The 18,735-nt window shown below is 43.1% G+C and overlaps 1 long non-coding RNA gene across 2 annotated transcripts; it reads left to right on the forward strand.

Moving 5' to 3' along the window:
• Window positions 1-2,224: 2,224 nt before the first annotated feature.
• Window positions 2,225-18,328, forward strand: LOC137231241 (uncharacterized). Of its 2 annotated transcripts, XR_010946415.1 has the most exons (4): window positions 2,225-2,350; window positions 5,366-5,690; window positions 5,792-5,945; window positions 17,866-18,328. It is a non-coding gene; the product is annotated as an uncharacterized lncRNA (long non-coding RNA). The 2 variants fall into 2 exon arrangements; XR_010946414.1 differs by having other exon boundaries at window positions 5,366-5,945.
• Window positions 18,329-18,735: the final 407 nt, after the last annotated feature.

The following is an 18,735-nucleotide window of genomic DNA, read 5'->3' on the forward strand; positions in this document are numbered from 1 at the left end:
CTGTTAGAGCCTTAAGAATTTAAATTCTCCAAATTCTTAGAGCATGTCTAAGAGAAATCAGTTATTCTCTCACTTCTCTGATGCAATATTATGCTAACAAAGTCTCTGTCTTTTTACTTAATCTTGCCAAGGAGACTCTCTCCTCAAGGGTGGGGAGGGGATGAACTTTCCATCCTGCCATGGAACTCATGTTCATCCCCACTTGTATCTTTGTTTATGCCGGTCATCTATCCAAGATATTTACTTCTCTCCCATCTAGGGAGTCACAATTTGCCTATTCTCCAAGATAGAGAGGAGTCTTAATCATTTTTGTGCCATGGACCCGTTTGCCAGGCTGATGAAACCTATAGACCCCATCTCAAAAATATGATTTTAGACATGTTAAAAAATACACAGTATTATAAAGGAAATTGGCTGTGATGTGGCTATTAAAATGTCAAAAAACCCCCCCAAATTGTGATATGGTAATGCTATGCTTCTTTATTAACATATTAAATAACTACTATCATTTCAAAGTAGTGATGAACATAAATGATATTTTGAGATCTCTGCAATAGTAAATATGATTAGAAAAGTATCTGTTACACCTGCTTCTGTGGTTTGTAGCCCACAGTTATAATGGAAGGAAATGCTAAGTTTCAGTTAGAGATTAGTGAACACGGAGATGTAATTTTTCCTCATCCAAGTTCACAGGTCCCACTGAATTCAGTCCATGGATTCTAGGAATTGTTACTGTGGGCCTCAGTTGAGAACCTTAACTCCTACTTCCCTCGTGAAGCCCTCCTTGACTACCACACTTCTGAGTTTTCCCTCATGTTCCCTAAACAACAGTCTGCAGTTTCCCAGAGGAGGCAGCTGTTAACACTTCAATTTGGTAAGATGTTAGGGGAAGGAAATGTTTCAAGAGGAAGGTAGCACTTGAGCTTGGCCTTGTAGAGAGAGTAGGCTATAAACAGTTTCCACATGATTTAAGTAGATCTTGCTGGTATTTTTCCTTTGTCTGTCTTGCCACAAGTAAATGTGAAACTCCAAGCAGGATCATGTCTTATATGTTTTTTTGTATTCCCCAGAACCTATGATAGGACTGATCATGGGCCCTCAATATATGATGGTTGATTAATTAATAATGTTTTTTAAGAATGAAATTTCTGTATCAGTTAGTTATTGCTGTGTAACAAAGCATCCCCAAACCTAGTGGGTTTAAACGACAGTCTTTCTCATTGGTCTATGGGTCATTCTGCTGATCTGGGCCAGGACTAGCTATTCTGAGCTGGGCTCTGTGGTCACTGGCAAATTGGCCAGAGGCTGGTTGGTCTAGAATAGCTTTGGCTGGATGGCTGGGGCTCTCTTCTGCATGATTTTTCAAGTTGTGCTTGCATCAAGTTTGCTGCTCTTCCATGGGCCAAAGAAAGTCATAAGACCAAGCCCAGAGTCAGGGCGGAGGACAAAGGCAAGGATACAGGCAGGCATAAAATGTTTTGCCCATAGTCTTCACAATTAAACAATCAGCCTCAAATCCTTTGTGGAATGGGACAGATGTAAATCAATAGGTAAATGTATAAATAAAATAGCTAAAGTGTAGAGTGGCAATTTATAAATCCAGCTAGCATTGTGGCCTCTCCTGTGGCTATATCCTAAGTGTCTGAAGAATGTTATCCACAGAGACTGGCTGGGCCATCCTTTTATTATTATTTTTTTTAACCAGGATGCAAAACCATTAAATTGTCCTTTCATGTTTGATGTTCCATCAGTTAAGCATCCCACAGAATTTTTCATAGAGATGTTTTCTTTCTCCCTGAGGACATCTGCAACAATCCAGAACACACTTTCCTTGGTACTTGAGTCTAAGTTGCTATAAATAGCAGACATTCTGTCAGCAGCTCAGGGTCACAGCACAGGTTTCCTGAACCAATATCACTTGCCCCTCTTCTTTGAGTTTTGTCTGTTAGAGGAAGCGGTGGGGTAGGCAAAGTGAAGTGGAAAATACAAGTCAGAAAGCGTGTTCTCTGAATAACTGAGGGAAAGGCATATGCATGTGTGTGTGTGGGGAGGGCAGATTTATCCATACAATTGCTTTTAATCATCCAGGCTTTAATGTAGGTGATAGCTAAATTTGAAAAAATATAATGGCAGAGTATAATGTGCCATGGCGGGGGGGGGGGGGGTTGGTGGCGGTGGGGGTGTGTCACACAGACCTGAGTGTGAATCATAGCTCATTAGTAATGGGCTGTGTGACTTCAGGCAAGTGGCTTAAATCTCTGAGCTCCATTTTTCCTTATCTGTAAAAGGAACCATCCATATAGTGACCTCTGTTTGTGATGAGGATTAAATGAACTGCCATGCTTACGGGGTAAGTGCTCAATAAATGTTTGATGTTATTTCTTACAGACTTGAAAAAAATCTGAATACAGTTACTAATAGTAGGAAGATGGTTCTCTGTTAGTTTGGGAGAGAATACCTCAGGGACCTGCCTTCTAATCCTAGCCTTGCCACTAACTCAGGGACCGTTTAAGCCTCAGTTTCCTTATCTGTTGAACAGAACAATTAATATTCACGGCTTTGTTTTGACAATCAAATGGCATATTGCACAGGGATTTTTTTGTAAAAAGAATGTAAAATCCCTTTGAATACATGTGAAGTAATACTGCAGAGATCGGCCCCTTCCACATGAGATTATTCAGAGAGCCTACTCTGCACCCAGCACTCTGCCCCTGTTGTTAGTGGTGGTGCTGAGGAGAAATCAAAATTACAAGCGTGTTTCCTTCCAGATGTTGTTGCTACAGTCTCAAGGTGCTCTTTTAACTGGGACATCAGGCTTTCTTGAAATAGACAAGAATTCTAGAAACATGACATTGGGCCTGATTCATCGCTGAAACTTGCCACTGACTCATTCTCTCCTTGATGGTTTCTTCCACAGTAACTTTAATTACATCATTTACTTATTGTTTTGTTCCTTGATTTATTCTCTTCCTATGATTCTTGTTTATCGTCTCAGTGATTGGGCCTTCTTACCTCTGAGACTTGTGTAAACCTTCTGGACTCTAGAAATAGGAACTGAGTTTTTCATGTACCTCTATTAATGAGTACCCTCGCACCTGCAGGCTTGTGTATTTGAAATACATCAGCAGAAAGAATACTTTTGACTTTGCTGATGTTTCACAGAGCTTATCTTATTGAATGCTCTCAGCTACCCTGCAAGATAGATATAATCCTGTTAAAAAAAAATGCAAGAGGCTCCAAGAGGGAGCCATGACTTGCCCGAGGTCAGTGTGGTAACTGCAAGAGTGGTCCCAAGTCTCCATCGTTCCCTACATTCACGCCTTTTCCCACACCATCTGCAATGTCCTCCTTCTCTGACTCTGGGCTCAGCAGTGTAACTTGCTCTGACTGAAGGGATAATGGCAAATGTGATGTAAGCAAAAGCCTGAAAAGTCCTTGTGCGATCAGTCGGGTTTGCCTTCTCTCTCGTACCTCTGCCAACGCCATGAGAACATGCCTGGTTTAGCCAAATGGAGGATGAGAGACATGTAGATCAGAGTGTGTCCCTGCATTTGTCCCGGCTGAGCCCAGCCTAAATCACTCAATGGCCAGCCAAACCCTACGCATGTTAGTGAGTCCAGCCATGGTCAGCAGAACCGCCTAGCCAACCATCCCAGATCTGTGAGCAATAAATGCAGATTACTGTATACCGCTGAGGTTTTCTTGTTATTTGTTCCACAGCATTATTGTGGCAATAGATAACTGATAGAATGAGTATACAGGAAAGAGCGTGTCTTTGGAATTGGGGAGGCCTAGGTTTGAATTCCAGCTGCGCTGCTCCGAGTGTGTTCCTTTTTGAGACTAAATTTCCTTCTCCTTAAGATGAGGTAGTAATACTTCCCTCATAGGGTTGCTAGAAAGATTAAACACAAGGTAAAAGAAATAAAACCTTTGGGACACAGTATGGATCTAGATGATGTCTAAAAGATGGTGGCTTCTCACAGCAAACCTTCAAGACAAACAACGATGGGACTATGGGGCCCAGAGCAAGGATTGTCCAGATGTGAAGCCAATACATTTCACATCAGCTCAAAGGTAAAAATGAAGGCCAGAAGGGCTTGGTTCTGGCCTTACAATGAAATGCAGCTTCCCTGAATCCTCCATTGTAGTATATTGAGCAAGATGGGTTAAAAAAAAAATAAAAATAAAAATAAATGGGGCTTCCCTGGTGGCGCAGTGGTTGAGAGCCTGCCTACCGATGCAGGGGACACGGGTTCGTGCCCCGGTCCGGGAGGATCCCACATGTCGTGGAGCGGCTGGGCCCGTGAGCCATGGCCGCTGAGCCTGCGCGTCCGGAGCCTGTGCTCCGCAGCGGGAGAGGCCACAACAGTGAGAGGCCCGCGTACCGCAAAAAAAAAAAAAAATGTTGGGCTTCCCTGGTGGCACAGTGGTTGAGAGTCCGCCTGCCAATGCAGGGTACACGGGTTCGTGCCCCTGTGCGGGAAGATCCCACATGCCGCGGAGCGGCTGCGCCCGTGAGCCATGGCCTCTGAGCCTGTGCATCCGGAGCCTGTGCTCCGCAACGGGAGAGGCCAAGTCCAAGGTTTACCTCTGAGCCTGTGGTTTAGCCAAATAGAAGGCAGTGACTTGGGGAAGGGCTGTTGCTTTTGCCCCGGGTATGGGTTTGGTTCAGATAAGGAACTCTAAGCACTGCTGGGTACAGTGACTGGCCAGGTAACGTTTGCTCTGACACTCTGTCGTTTGCCCTCCTGCTTGTGCATGCGTTTTTAATGACAGATCATTCAGGAAATGTGAATATTTTCTGGGAGGTTTTGCTTTGTCCCTTGGTCTTCTTTTCTCGGTCCTTTCCCTTCCTTTGAAGCCATTGTTTTCTTGACATGACAAATGTACTCAGGTAAGCTTATGGCTAATTATCTCAAGGGGGAAGGAAAAATAAAACAAACCCAAGGCTAAAATACAGAGCAATTAACTCAGTAAACTCTAAGAAGATATGAGACGCTTTTTGAAAATTAAAAAAAAATTCATATACATTTAAGGAACTGTTTTCTTCCCGCATGGAATTAACTTGGGAGGTTTTCTACAAAATCCAGCTCCTTTCCTCCCTATTGCCCCACTCCTGCCCCAGATAGCTCACTCCTCTTTATCTTTTCTGACGGTGGCAATGGGTGACAACCGTTACATGCACCGGGCTCTGCTTCTAATGCACTGTGTGACCCTGAACGAATCACATGGCATTTCTGAGCTTCAGTTTCTCATCAGTAAAATGACATTTTGGTAAGATTTCTTTACAATTAAAACCATTTATTGTTTTTTTTAAAAACAATAATTTATCATTTTTTAAACAATAATTTGTCATTTCTTTCAGATTCGTGGATTGATTTGGCTCAGTGGGGACGTTTTTCCTTGGACTCTCTCATGTGTTAGCATCCGAGGGTGGCTGGGAGTGGAGTCATCTGAAGGTCAACAGGACTGGATGTCCGAGATGGCCCACTCTCAGGGCTGACGGTTGATGCTGACCGCCAGCAGGAGACTCAGTTGGGGCTGCCAAATGGAGTACCTAGACATGGCTCCTCCGTGTGGCTTGGGCTTCTCTCAGTGTGGTGCTGGGGTTCTCAGAGCAGGACCCAGGAAGGGGTGTTCCAAGACACCCAGGTGGAAGCTGCAAGGCTTCTTATGACTTACTCTCGGAGGTACCAGGGCATCACATTCGCTACATAATCAGGTTTCTTTTTTGTTTTTGTTTTTTTTGCAGTACGTGGGCCTCTCACTGTTGTGGCCTCTCCCGTTGCAGAGCACAGGCTTCGGATGCGCAGGCACAGCGGCCATGGCTCACGGGCCCAGCTGCTCCGCGGCATGTGGGATCTTCCCGGACCGGGGCACGAACCTGTGTCCGCTGCATCGGCAGGCGGACTCTCAACCACTGCACCACCAGGGGAGCTCATCAGGTTTCTTTTGATGCTAAAATTTTATGATTTTTTGAACTGGATCCTCTGTCTTCTGCTAATGAATCAGATACAAGTTTATGAAGCTGAGTGGAGAGCCAGATGGGCCTGGGCACAGAGGCGGCTGTGTCTCATGCTAAAGTCGCAAGCATATGATGGATGTATGATCCTAATTCTCCGGGAAGGGAGCTCAGGGTAGATTGTCGTCTACCGGTGCCTGCTGAGTTCTTTCTGTGCCCACCCCTGGGCTTGGAATCTCTGCACTTCACTCCAGCCTGCCACTCTCCCACCAGTACAATGTTAATGTTAAGCATGTGTGTTAGGCGTGTGAGGGTGAGAAAGAGAAGATAGAGTTCTAGATGAGAAGACAAGCGATGAGAAGAGAAAAAGGTTGCCATGCACGACAGTGCGTGTTGAATGCCAGATGGGTGTCACAGTTAGAAAGTGCGAAAGACATTCAGGGGAAGGAGAGATGAGGGAGGGCAGCCTTCCTGGAGGAGGTGACCTTGGAGCTGCATCTTGAAAGGTGAGTGGGAATGACCCAGGGCAGAAGTGGGGAGGGTATTTCAGGAAGAGGAACCCATGTGAATAAAGCTGGAAGAGGGTGAGGCAGGGAACAGCAACCATCTGAAGTGTGGAGAGAGAGATGGGAGGTCATAGGAGATGGAGCAGGAGATGCAGGCAGCGCCCGGGGTCATGCATGGCCTTGGAGGACAAGTAACAATAGCCCCATTTTCCTGGACAAGGACACAGAAGCTCGGGAATATAAAAGGACTTGATTAAGGTCACACAGCTTTTAAGTGACTGAGTCGGGATTTGAACCCAGGCCGATGTGACCTCTCAGCCCTGCCCCATTTCCACCGTAGCCAGCCGGGATCTGACTTCAGTGGCAGCCACTGGGTTTCCCAGCGCCCTCCCTCCTATCTCTGAAGCTCCTGGAAGACTAAGGATGTTGCTTTTCTGCACAATTTATTGTAATGACTTCAATTAAACCATCTTGTGCTGGATCAGTGAGCAGCTCCAGGGAATCGATGGGCAGGGCTGGCTACCAGGGAAGCAGAGTCTCCTCCCCTTGTCCCTGCCAATCCCAGGTCTGAGCTCCTGTCCCCAGTCCTGGCGAGGACTCAAGAGAGGAAAATGGGGGTCGGGGGAGGCAGCAGGTCACAAAGAGACGAGGAAGCAGGTGTCTATTACCTTCCAGATGCAGAGGGCTCAAAGCTGGCCCCTGGGTACTCATTCTCCCTGACACTGCCCACCGCTGCCCTTGCTCTGCTGTCTTCCTCTGGTAAATTTGGATTTGCAGCTGCAGCTCCAGGACAATAGGCCATCCCCACATGGCTGCCTTCAGTGCAGGGCCAGTACCTAATGAACCTTGACCCCAAGGGAGAGGGGCCAGTGACCCTGTACTAACTTGCTGCCTGACCTTGGGCAAGTTGCCTCCACTGTCTGAGGCTTCTTCTGGAAAAACAAGAGGGTGGACATTGAGATCCACTAGGCTTGCATTCTCTGTCTCCTCCAATTTAGAGGCTCAGGTCTCCCCTTCTTTGCCCTGCCCTCTGCCTCAGGAGGCTGACCCCTGTGCAATGAATCAATGGACACCCTTGCCAGTTGGATCCAGTTTGGAGGGTGGGAGGAGAGGCTGGAGTATTTCTTCCCCGCCGCCTCTCTGCTTGGTTGTAGGCGTTGAGGAAGCGCTTCTCTGCTTGGCCACAGCTCATGCCAACAGCATTTCCCCTCTGCTCCAGCCCTCACTGGGCTCCAGGAATGCTCCTTCCTCCCCTTGACCCTTGAGGCCTGGGGGCGGCCTCCAGCTGTTTGTAATCTCAGGGCTTTCAGCACCCCTTCTCAGTTTCTTTAATCCTGCCCATCTCTCTGGAAATAGTCCCTCCTCATTAAAGTCTCTTCAGTTGAACTATTTGAGTGAAGTTCTGTTTCTTGCTGGGACACATGCATCCTCTGAAGGCCCCTTCTAGCTCTATGATTTTAAGAGTGTGCGGGGGAAGATGCAAAGAGCTAGCCGACTCTCAGGACCCTGCAGCTTGGGTTATCCTGTGACAGAGAGCGTCCAGGCCGAGGGATCCCAGCTCCTCAGCAACTTTTCCTTCTCTTCCCCTTATCCTCAGCTCCCTCAGCCATAGCTCAGATCCCCGTCATGTGTGTTTTCTTTGAATGCAACTTTATTGAGGTGTAACCTATGCAGAGCCAACTGCACCCATTGAAAGCACAGTGAGATGAGTGCCCATCCGTTCTGCCCAGGTCTGTTCTAACAACTTTCTAGTTGGTCTCCAGCCTTCATTCTCGTCCCCGCAAATTCACAATCCTCAGGTTGGGTCATGTCACTCTCCTGCTCAAAAACCTTGACTGGCACTCCTGTGCCTTGAGGTCAAAGCCAAACTCCTTAGAGCAACATAGGAGGCTTTCATGAGCTGAACTTGAATGCTCCAGGCTCAGCTGCTACCACTTCCGTGGATACGCCAGCTGTAATGAACTACTTGAGTCACACCATCTCCAAGCTCTCCGCCTTTGCACAAGCTGTTTCCAGACCCGAAGCACCCTGCATCCTCACATAGTTAACCCTCAGCATCCCTCCATTCCTTGCAAATTCCTAAAGCGTCAAACTGAAGCATGATCCTCTCTAGGTCTTCCCTATGGTGCCCAAACTGAGCGGAGCCCCTCCTCTGTGCTTCCCCAGCGCATTGTGGGTATTTTTGTTATTACACTTATCCTGAGCCATAAAGTTACTGCACTTGTCCTGAACCATAAATGATGTCTGTCTCTCTTATTAGAGTGTGAGCAGCGTGAAGTTAGAATCTGTCTTTCATCTCTGCACCCCTAGCTACTAACACTCTATGTGGTACATCATTCATCATTCATCATTCACTCAACAAATATTTATTGAGTACCTACTATATGCCACACACTCTTCCAGCATGAGGATCCAGGATTGTACAAGACAGATGTGCTAGTTATTCAGCTGCTGTCTCCCAGCTCCAAATCCATCTTTTTACTACTATGCCTTGTGATGCTGGGCAGGGATGCTATAAACTATGGGGATCCTGCAAATTACATTTCTTCTTTGTTCTGGGACTTCCTGTTTCTGCCAGCAGAGGCACTAGAGTGAGACTGGAAGGCAGGAGGAGGGAGTGGAGACCTGTTCCTTCCTTTGTGCTTGCTGGATCCCGCTGTGGTTGCCCCATCAATGGCCCTTCTTCCTACTAGCTACAGCTGGTTGTGGCCTCCAGCTCCCTTTGACACCCCCAGAACAGCCTCCCCTGCCTCCTCAGAGGTGAGCAACAGATGACTCCTGGGAGGGCTGGGTCACAGTGCTGTGGGCTCCTCCCGCAAGTTCTTAGATTCTCACAACCCCACTGCTTTCTGTGGTTGTCACCTCTGTCTTTTTACAGTGATCCCTTAACAATTTTTCCCTCCTAATATGTTTTATTTTATTAATTTTTAAAAAATTTATTTATTTTTTTATACAGCAGGTTATTAGTTATCTATTTTATACATATTAGTGTATATATGTCAATCCCAATCTCCCAATTCATCCCACCACCATCACCTACCCCGCTTTCCCCCCTTGGTGTCCATACGTTTGTTCTCTACATCTGTGTCTCTATTTCTGCCCTGCAAGCCAGTTCATCTGTACCATTTTTCTAGATTCCCCATATATGCGTTAATATATGATATTTATTTTTCTCTTTCTGACTTAATTCACTCTGTATGACAGTCTCTAGGTCCATCCACGTCTCTACAAATGACGTAATTTTGTTCCTTTTTATGGCTGAGTGATATTCCATTGTCTATAGGTACCACATCTCCTTTATCCATACGTCTGTTAATGGGCGTTTAGGGTGCTTCCATGACCTGGCTATTGTAAATAGTGCTGCAATGAATATTCGGGTGCATGTGTCTTTTTAAATTATGGTTTTCTCTGGGTATTTGCCCAGTAGTGGTATTGCTGGATCATATGGTAGCTCTATTTTTAGTTTTTTAAGGAACATCCATACTGTCCTCCATAGTGGCTGTATCAATTTACATTCCCACCAACAGTGCAAGAGGGTTCCCTTTTCTCCACACTCTCTCCAGCATTTATTGTTTGTAGATTTTCTGATGATGCCCATTCTAACTGGTGTGAGGTGATACATTGTTGTAGTTTTGATTTGCATTTCTCTAATTAGTGATGTTGAGCAGCTTTCCATGTGCCTCTTGACCATCTGTATGTCTTCTTTGGAGAAATGTCTATTTAGGTCTTCTGCCCATTTTTGGATTGGGTTGTTTGTTTTTTTTAATTTGAGCTGCATGAGCTGTTTATATATTTTGAATATTAATTCTTTGTTGATTCGTTTGCAAATATTTTCTCCCATTCTGAGGGTTGTCTTTTTGTCTTGATTATAGTTTCCTTTACTGTGCAAAAGCTTTTAAGTTTCATTAGGCCCCATTTTTGTTTATTTTTGTTTTCATTTCCATTACTCTAGGAGGTTGGTCACAAAGGATCTTGCTGTGATTTATGTCAAAGAGTATTCTTCCTATGTTTCCCTCTAAGACTTTTATAGTGTCCTGTCTTACATTTAGGTCTTTAATCCATTTTGTTTTTTGCGGCACGTGGGCCTCTCACTGTTGTGGCCTCTCCCGTTGCAGAGCACAGGCTCCGGACGCGCAGGCTCGGTGGCCACGGCTCATGGGCACAGCTGCTCCGCGGCATGTGGGATCTTCCCAGACCGGGGCACGAACCCGTGTCCCCTGCATCAGCAGGCAGACTTTCAACCACTGCGCCACCAGGGAAGCCCTTTAATCCATTTTGAGTTTATTTTTGTGTATGGTGTTAGGGAGTGTTCTAATCTCATTCTTTTACATGTAGCTGTCCAGTTTTCCCAGCACCACTTATTGAAGAGACTGTCTTTTCTCCACTGTATATCCTTGCCTCCTTTGTCATAGATTAGTTGACCATAGGTGTGTGGGTTTATCTCTGAGCTTTCTATCCTGTTCCACTGATCTATGTTTCTATTTTTGTACAAGTACCATATTGTCTTGATTACTGTAGCTTTGTAGTATAGTCTGAAGTCAGGGAGTCTGATTCCTCCAGCTCCGTTTTTCTTTCTCAAGATTGCTTTGGCTATTCGGGTTCTTTTGTGTCTCCATATAAATTTTAAGATTTTTTGTTCCAGTTCTGTAAAAAATGCCATTGGTAATTTGATAGGGATTGTATTGAATCTGTAGAATGCTTTGGAGAGTATAGTCATTTGCACAATATTGATTCTTCCAATCCAAGAACATGGTATATCTCTCCATCTGTTTGTGCCTTCTTTGATTTCTTTCATCAGTGTCTTATAGTTTTCTGAGTTCAGGTCTTTTACCTCCTTAGGTAGGTTTATTCCTAGGTATTTTATTCTTTTTGTTGCAATAGTGAATGGGATTGTTTCCTTAATTTCTCTTTCTGATCTTTTGTTGTTAGTGTATAGGAATGCAAGAGATTTCTGTGCATTAATTTTGTATCCTGCAACTTTACCAAATTCATTGATTAGCTCTAGTAGTTTTCTGGTGGCATCTTTAGGATAATCTATATACAGTATCATGTCATCTGCAAACAGTGACAGTTTTACTTCTTTTCCAATTTGTATTCCTTTTATTTCTTTTTCTTCTCTGATTGCCATGGCAGGGACTTCCAAAACTATGTTGAATAACAGTGGCGAGAATGGACATCGTTGTCTTCTTCCTGATTGTAGAGGAAATGCTTTCAGTTTTTCACCATTGAGAATGATGTTTGCTGTGCGTTTGTCATATATGGCCCTTATTATGTTGAGGTAGGTTCCCTCTATGCCCACTTTCTGGAGAGTTTTTTTTTTTATAATAAATGGGTGTTGAATTTTGTCAAAAGCTTTTTCTGCATCTATTGAGACGATTATACAGTTTTTATTCTTCAATTTGTTAATATGGTGTATCACATTGATTGGTGTATACTGAAGAATCCTTGCATCCCTGAGATAAATCTCACTTGATCATGGTGTATGATCCTTTTAATGTGCTGTTGGATTCTGTTTGCTAGTATTTTGTTCAGGATTTTTGCATCTGTGTTCATCACTGATACTGGCCTGTAGTTTTCTTTTTTTGTGACATCTTTTTCTGGTTTCGGTATCAGGGTGATGGTGGCCTCATAGAATGAGTTTGGGAGTGTTCCTCCCTCTGAAATTTTCTGGAAGAGTTTGAAAAGGGTGGGTGTTAGCATTTCTCTAAAAGTTTGATAGAATTCACCTGTGAAGCCATCTAGTCCTGGACATTTGTTTGTTGGAAGATTTTTAATCACAGTTTCAATTTCATTACTTGTGATGGTCTGTTCATATTTTCTATTTCTTCCTGGTTTAGTCTTGGAAGGTTATACCTTTCTAAGAATTTGTCCATGTCTTCCAGGGTGTCGATTTTATTGGCATAGAGTTGCTTGTAGTAGTCTCTTATGATGCTTTTTATTTCTGTGGCATCCATTGTAACATCTCCTTTTTCATTTCTAATATTATTGATTTGCGTCCTCTCCCTCTTTTTCTTGATGAGTCTGGCTAAAGGTTCATCAATTTTGTTTGCCTTCTTGAAGAACCAGCTTTTAATTTTATTGATCTTTGCTATTGTTTTCTTTGTTTCTATTTCATTTATTTCTGATCTGATCTTTATGATTTCTTTCCTTGTACTAACTTTGGGTTTTATTTGTTCTTCTTTCTCTAGCTCCTTTAGGTGTATGGTTAGATTTTTTGAGATTTTTCTTGTTTCTTGAGGTAGACTTGTATAGCTATAATCTTCCCTCTTAGAACTGCTTTTGCTGCATCCCATAGGTTTTGGATTGTTGTGTTTTCATTGTCATTTGTCTCTAGGTATTTTTTGATTTCCTCTTTGATTTCTTCAGTGATCTCTTGGTTATTTAGTAATGTATTGTTTAGCCTCCACGTGTTTGTGTCTTTTATGGTTTTTTCCCTGTAATTGATATCTAATCTCATAGCATTGTGGTCGGAAAAGATGCTTGATATGATTTCAATTTTCTTAAATTTACTGAGGCTTGAATTGTGACCCAAGGTGTGATCTATCCTGGAGAACGTTCCATGCGCACTTGAGAAGAAAGGGTAATCTGCTGTTTTCAGATGGAATGTCCTATAAATATCAGTTAAATCTATCTGGTCTATTGTGTCATTTAAAGCTTTTATTTCCTTATTAATTTCCTGTCTGGATGATCTGTCCATTGGTGTAAGTGAGGTGTTAAAGTCCCCTACTATTATTGTGTTACTGTCAATTTCCTCTTTTATAGCTGTTAGCATTTGCTGTATGTATTGAGGTGCTCCTATGTTGGTTGCATATATATTTATAATTGTTATATCTTCTTCTTGGATTGATCCCTTGATCACTATGTAGTGTCCTTCCTTGTCTCTTGTAATATTCTTCATTTTAAAGTTTATTTTATCTGATATGAGTATTGCTACTCCAGCTTTCTTTTGATTTCCATTTGCATGGAATATCTTTTTCCATCCCCTCACTTTCAGTCTGTATGTGTCCCTAGGTTTGAAGTGGGTCTCTTGTGGACAGCGTATACACAGGTCTTGTTTTTGTATCCATTCAGCGAGCCTGAGTCTTTTGGTTGGAGCATTTAATCCATTCACAATTAAGGTAATTATCGATATGTATGTTCCTATTACCATTTTCTTAATTGTTTTGGGTTTGTTTTGTAGGTCCTTTTCTTCTTTTGTGTTTCCCACTTAGAGAAGTGCCTTTAGCATTTGTTATAGAGCTGGTTTTGTGGTGCTGAATTATCTTAGCTTTTGCTTGTCTGTAAAACTTTTGATTTCTCCATTGAATCTGAATGAGATGTTGCCGGGTAGAGTAATCTTGGTTGTAGGTTCTTCCCTTTCATCACTTTAAATATATTGTACTACCAGAAAACTATTAGAGCTAATCAATGAATTTAGTAAAGTAGCAGGATACAAAATTACTGCACAGAAATCTCTTGCATTCCTATACACTAATGATGCAAAATCTGCAAGTGAAATTGAGAAAACACTCCCATTTACCACTGCAACAGAAAGAATAAAATATCTAGGCATAAACCTACCTAAGGAGACAAAAGACCTGTATGAAGAAAATTGTAAGACTGATGAAAGAAATTAAAGATGATACAAATAGATGGAGAGATATACCATGTTCTTGGATTGGAAGAATCAACATTGTGAAAATGACTATACTACCTAAAGCAATCTACAGATTCAATGCAATCCCTATCAAACTACCACTGGCAGTTTTCACAGAACTAGAACAAAAAATTTCACAATTTGTATGGAAACACAAAAGACCCTGAATAGCCAAAGCAATCTTGAGAAAGAAAAATGGAGCTGGAGGAATCAGACTCCCTGACTTCAGACTATACTACAAGGCTACAGTAATCAAGACGGTATGGTACTGGCACAAAACAGAAATATAGACCAATGGAACAGGATAGAAAGCCCAGAGATAAGCTCACACACTTATGTTCAACTAATCTATGACAAAGGAGGCAAGGATACACAATGGAGAAAAGACAGTCTCTTCAATAAGTGGTGCTGGGAAAACTGGACAGCTACATGTAAAAGAATGAGATTAGAACACTCCCTACCACCATACACAAAAATAAACTCAAAATGGATTAAAGACCTAAATGGAAGGCCAGAAACGATCAAACTCTTAGAGGAAAACATAGGCAGAACAGTCTATGACATAAATCACAGCAAGATCCTTTTTGACCCACCTCCTAGAGAAATGGAAATAAAACCAAAAATAAACAAATGGGACCTAATGAAACTTAAAAGCTTTTGCGCAGCAAAGGAAACCATAAACAAGACGAAAAGGCAGCCCTCAGAATGGGAGGAAATATTTGCAAATGAAACAACTGACAGAGGATTAATCTCCAAAATTTACAAGCAGCTCATGCAGCTCAATATCAGAAAAACAGACAACCCAATCCAAAAATGGGCAGAAGACCTAAATAGACATTTCTCCAAAGAAGATATACAGATTGCCAACAAACACATGAAAGAATGCTCAACATCATTAATCATTAGAGAAATGCAAATCAAAACCACAATGAGATATCATCTCACACGGGTCAGAATGGCCATCATTAAAAATCTACAAACAATAAATGCTGGAGAGGGTGTGGAGAAAAGGGAACCCTCTTGCACCGTGGGTGGGAATGTAAATTGATACAGCCACTATGGAGAATAGTATGGAAGTTCCTTAAAAAATTAAAAATAGAACTACCATACGAGCCAGCAATCCCACTACTGGGCATATACCCTGAGAAAACCATAATTCAAAAAGAGTCATGTACCAAAATGTTCATTGCAGCTCTATTTACAATAGCCAGGAGATGGAAACAAGCTAAGTGTCCATCATCGGATGAATGGATAAAGAAGATGTGGCACATATATACAATGGAATATTACTCAGCCATAAAAAGAAACAAAATTGAGCTATTTGTAATGAGGTGGATGGACCTAGAGTCTGTCATACAGAGTGAAGTAAGTCAGAAAGAGAAAAACAAATACCATAGGCTAACACATATATATGGAATCTAAAAAAAAGAAGACAAAAAAAGAGGAAAAATATTGTGCCCCTCCCTTCTGGCTTGTAGAGTTTCTGCTGAGAAATCAGCTGTTAACTTTATGGGAGTTCCCTTGTATGTTATCTGTCGTTTTTCTCTTGTTGCTTTTAATAATTTTTCTTTGTCTTTAGTTTTTGTCAATTTGATTACTATGTGTCTCGGTGTATTTCTCCTTGGGTTTATCCTGCCTGGGACTCTCTGTGCTTCCTGCACTTGGGTGGCTATTTCCTTTCCCATGTTAGGGAAATTTTCAACTATAATCTCTTAAAATATTGTCTTGGGTCCTTTCTCTCTCTCTCTTCTCCTTCTGGGACCCCTATAAGGCAAATGTTGGTGTGTTTAATGTTGTCCCAGAGGTCTCTTAGGCTGTCTTCATTTCTTTTCATTGGGTTTTCTTTATTCTGTTCTGTGGCAGTGATTTCCACTATTCTGTCTTCCAGTTCACTTATCCATTCTTCTGCCTCATTTATTCTGCTATTGAGTCCTTCTAGTGTATTTTTCATTTCAGTTATTGTATTGTTCATCTCTGTTTGTTTGTTCTTTAATTCTTCGAGGTCTTTGTTAAATATTTATTACATCTTCTCAATCTTTGCTTCCATTCTTTTTCCGAGGTCCTGGATCATCTTCACTATCATTATTCTGAACTCTTTTTCTGGAAGGTTGCCTATCTCCACTTCATTTAGTTGTTTTTCTGGGGTTTTATCTTGTTTTGTCATCTGGTACATAGTCCTCTGCCTTTTCATTTTGTTTATCTTTCTGTGAATGTGGTTTTTGTTTCACAGGCTGCAGGATTGTAGTCCATTTTGCTTCTGCTCACCTTAGGTTTTCAGACAAATCCACAAAGAAACGTCTACAGCATAAGTTCCAGTTTAGACAGATACCTGAGGTGCTCACACACTGCTATGGTGATTATCTTTGCCAGCCGTCCCATATCCTTCCTGGTGACCACAGCCACCGCTGCTGAGCAACTGACTTCTAATATGTTTTAAACAAACTCCTTTTATTAAATTATCATTGTTGAAATATCTAGTGCAGTTTTTGTTTTCCTAACTGGACTCTGAATGATGCAATGGGGAAAGTTCCTGGTCCTGTGGACCTTGAATTCAATTTGGGGAAGATAGACAACAAACCAATAAAAAGGCCAGCAGTAAAAAGTGTTCTGATAAAAAACAAGACAGGGTAATGGATAGAACCTGAGTTACTTTTTTTTTTGGCTTGCGGGATCTTAGTTCCCTGACCAGGGATCAAACCTGCTCCCCCTGGTGGAAGTGCAGAGTCCTAACCACTGGACCACTGGGCCATGACCTGAGTTACTTTAGACTGGGTAGTGAGGGACGGTGTCTCCAGGAAGGTGACATTTAAGCAGGGAAAGAAATGGTAAGTTTCTGCCCATGCAAAGAGCTGAGGAAGAATGTTCCAGGGAAAAGGACCAGCCAGGGCAAAGGCCTGATGGAGAGAGTGGACTTTTTGTATTCAAGAGGAAATACTGAAGTGGAGTGAGGGAGAGGTGCTGCAGAGGTTGAGGTCAGAGAAGAAAGCAGGGGTTGGATCACGTGGGCCTCCTTAGCCATGGGATAAATAAAATGTTAGTTTACATTTTTATTATTAAGCCTTTGGAGGGTTTTAAAACGTGAGAAGTGCCAAGATCTGACCTAGATGTGAAAACGACCTCTAACTGCTGGGGGCTGTGGTGGGGGCAGTCTGCAGGGTGCCAGGGCAGAAGCTCCATTCTCCTCAGAGCAGAAGGTAGTCACCTTTCAAGGATGAGGAAACTGAGGCCCAGAGACTAACAAGACTTGTCTTAGGTCACCCGGCTTTGGACTTCGGGTTCCCAGATTAGTGCTCCTTCGTGGCTACCCATTTTCTAAGTGAGGTGTAACTGACCGAGCTCTAGGCAAAGCTTCTCCACCTAGTCTGGGAAGAGGATGAAAGCCCTCGGGCAGCCAAACACATGCTTTTGAAAAGTCTGGTAGAGCCCGACTCACGATTTATCCAGGTTGCACCATCTTGGTCAGTCACAGTAAGAGGAGGGGCCTCACAGATTGAGTGAAGGACACTGATGGGGTTTGATCAACAGGCAGTCGGGACATTCTTGGTAAAGAGGAGGGATCTCTTTATAAGTAGAGGTGGGAGTGAGACACAAATATTTCTATATGCTTCAAGCAAAAGGTTTTTTTTTGTTTTTTTTTTAGCAAAAGATCTTTATTGAAAGAATCCTTCCTCCTGTGAATGATATAATCTGGCATTTTGCGGGATGGGAGGAAATGGGTGCACTACTGAGGCGATTTCAGCTGTTTGCATTTTCCTCCACAGCTTGGAAAAAAGAGGAGGACGGAAGACTGGGGATGAGGCTGAGAGGTCCTTCCACGCTTGCAACCCTGAGAGGCAGGAGCTCCGGAGGCCGCAAAGCCTCGGACTCTCTTCTAAACCAGCACTGTATTCTGATCGGCTGTCTCTGCCTGCCTCAGTTTATTCCTCTTACTGATTGGTTGGGTCCTTCCACCCACGTCAGGTCCCAGTTCAACCAGGCCAGCCCTTCCACCTGCCGCAATGTCACCTGGGATTGGCTGGGTTCTGAAAGGCCTGCAGGCTTGCCTCTTACCACCATCAGATTCTTCCTCATTAAACAAATGAATCACAATCCTAATTAATTTGAGCAACAGAACTTATGTAACTACTCCCAGCAGGATGTCTGCTCTCAGTTGGTAGCGAGATTAATTCCTCTCTCTGGGAAATTCCAGCCGCGCTGGTCAATAAATGTTAATGATGACTGAAATCTCCCATCTGTCTCTGCTCAGGGCAGGTAACCCCTGCTAACCAGACAGCCAGTTGGCTTGATGCAGTACCCCAGATACGGAGAGGACAAGGACAAGACTCTCCCGGCCTAGATGGGCCCTGAGCCGTGCAGAGCACACAGTAGGTGTTCAATTAAGGACAGGGACTGCCCATTCCAGGGACGTTCTGAATCACTTAAAGCCCACAGGAGGTGTTCAGTTTCTCTTTATGGAATGAATAAAAGAGTATCTGCTGCTCAGATGCTCATAAAATGCTCTCAAGTTCCTGAATTGCAACAAGCCCCTCTGGCTTTTTCCGTCCTCTGCTCCCACGGCTTCCCATGACCATACCCAATGCAGTCTTTTTACTCTTTTGAACTTTCTGGACTCAGAGACTTGGCCCTTGATG

Source organism: Pseudorca crassidens, chromosome 9 (genome assembly GCF_039906515.1).
Source record: "Pseudorca crassidens isolate mPseCra1 chromosome 9, mPseCra1.hap1, whole genome shotgun sequence".
Taxonomy (NCBI): domain Eukaryota; kingdom Metazoa; phylum Chordata; class Mammalia; order Artiodactyla; family Delphinidae; genus Pseudorca; species Pseudorca crassidens.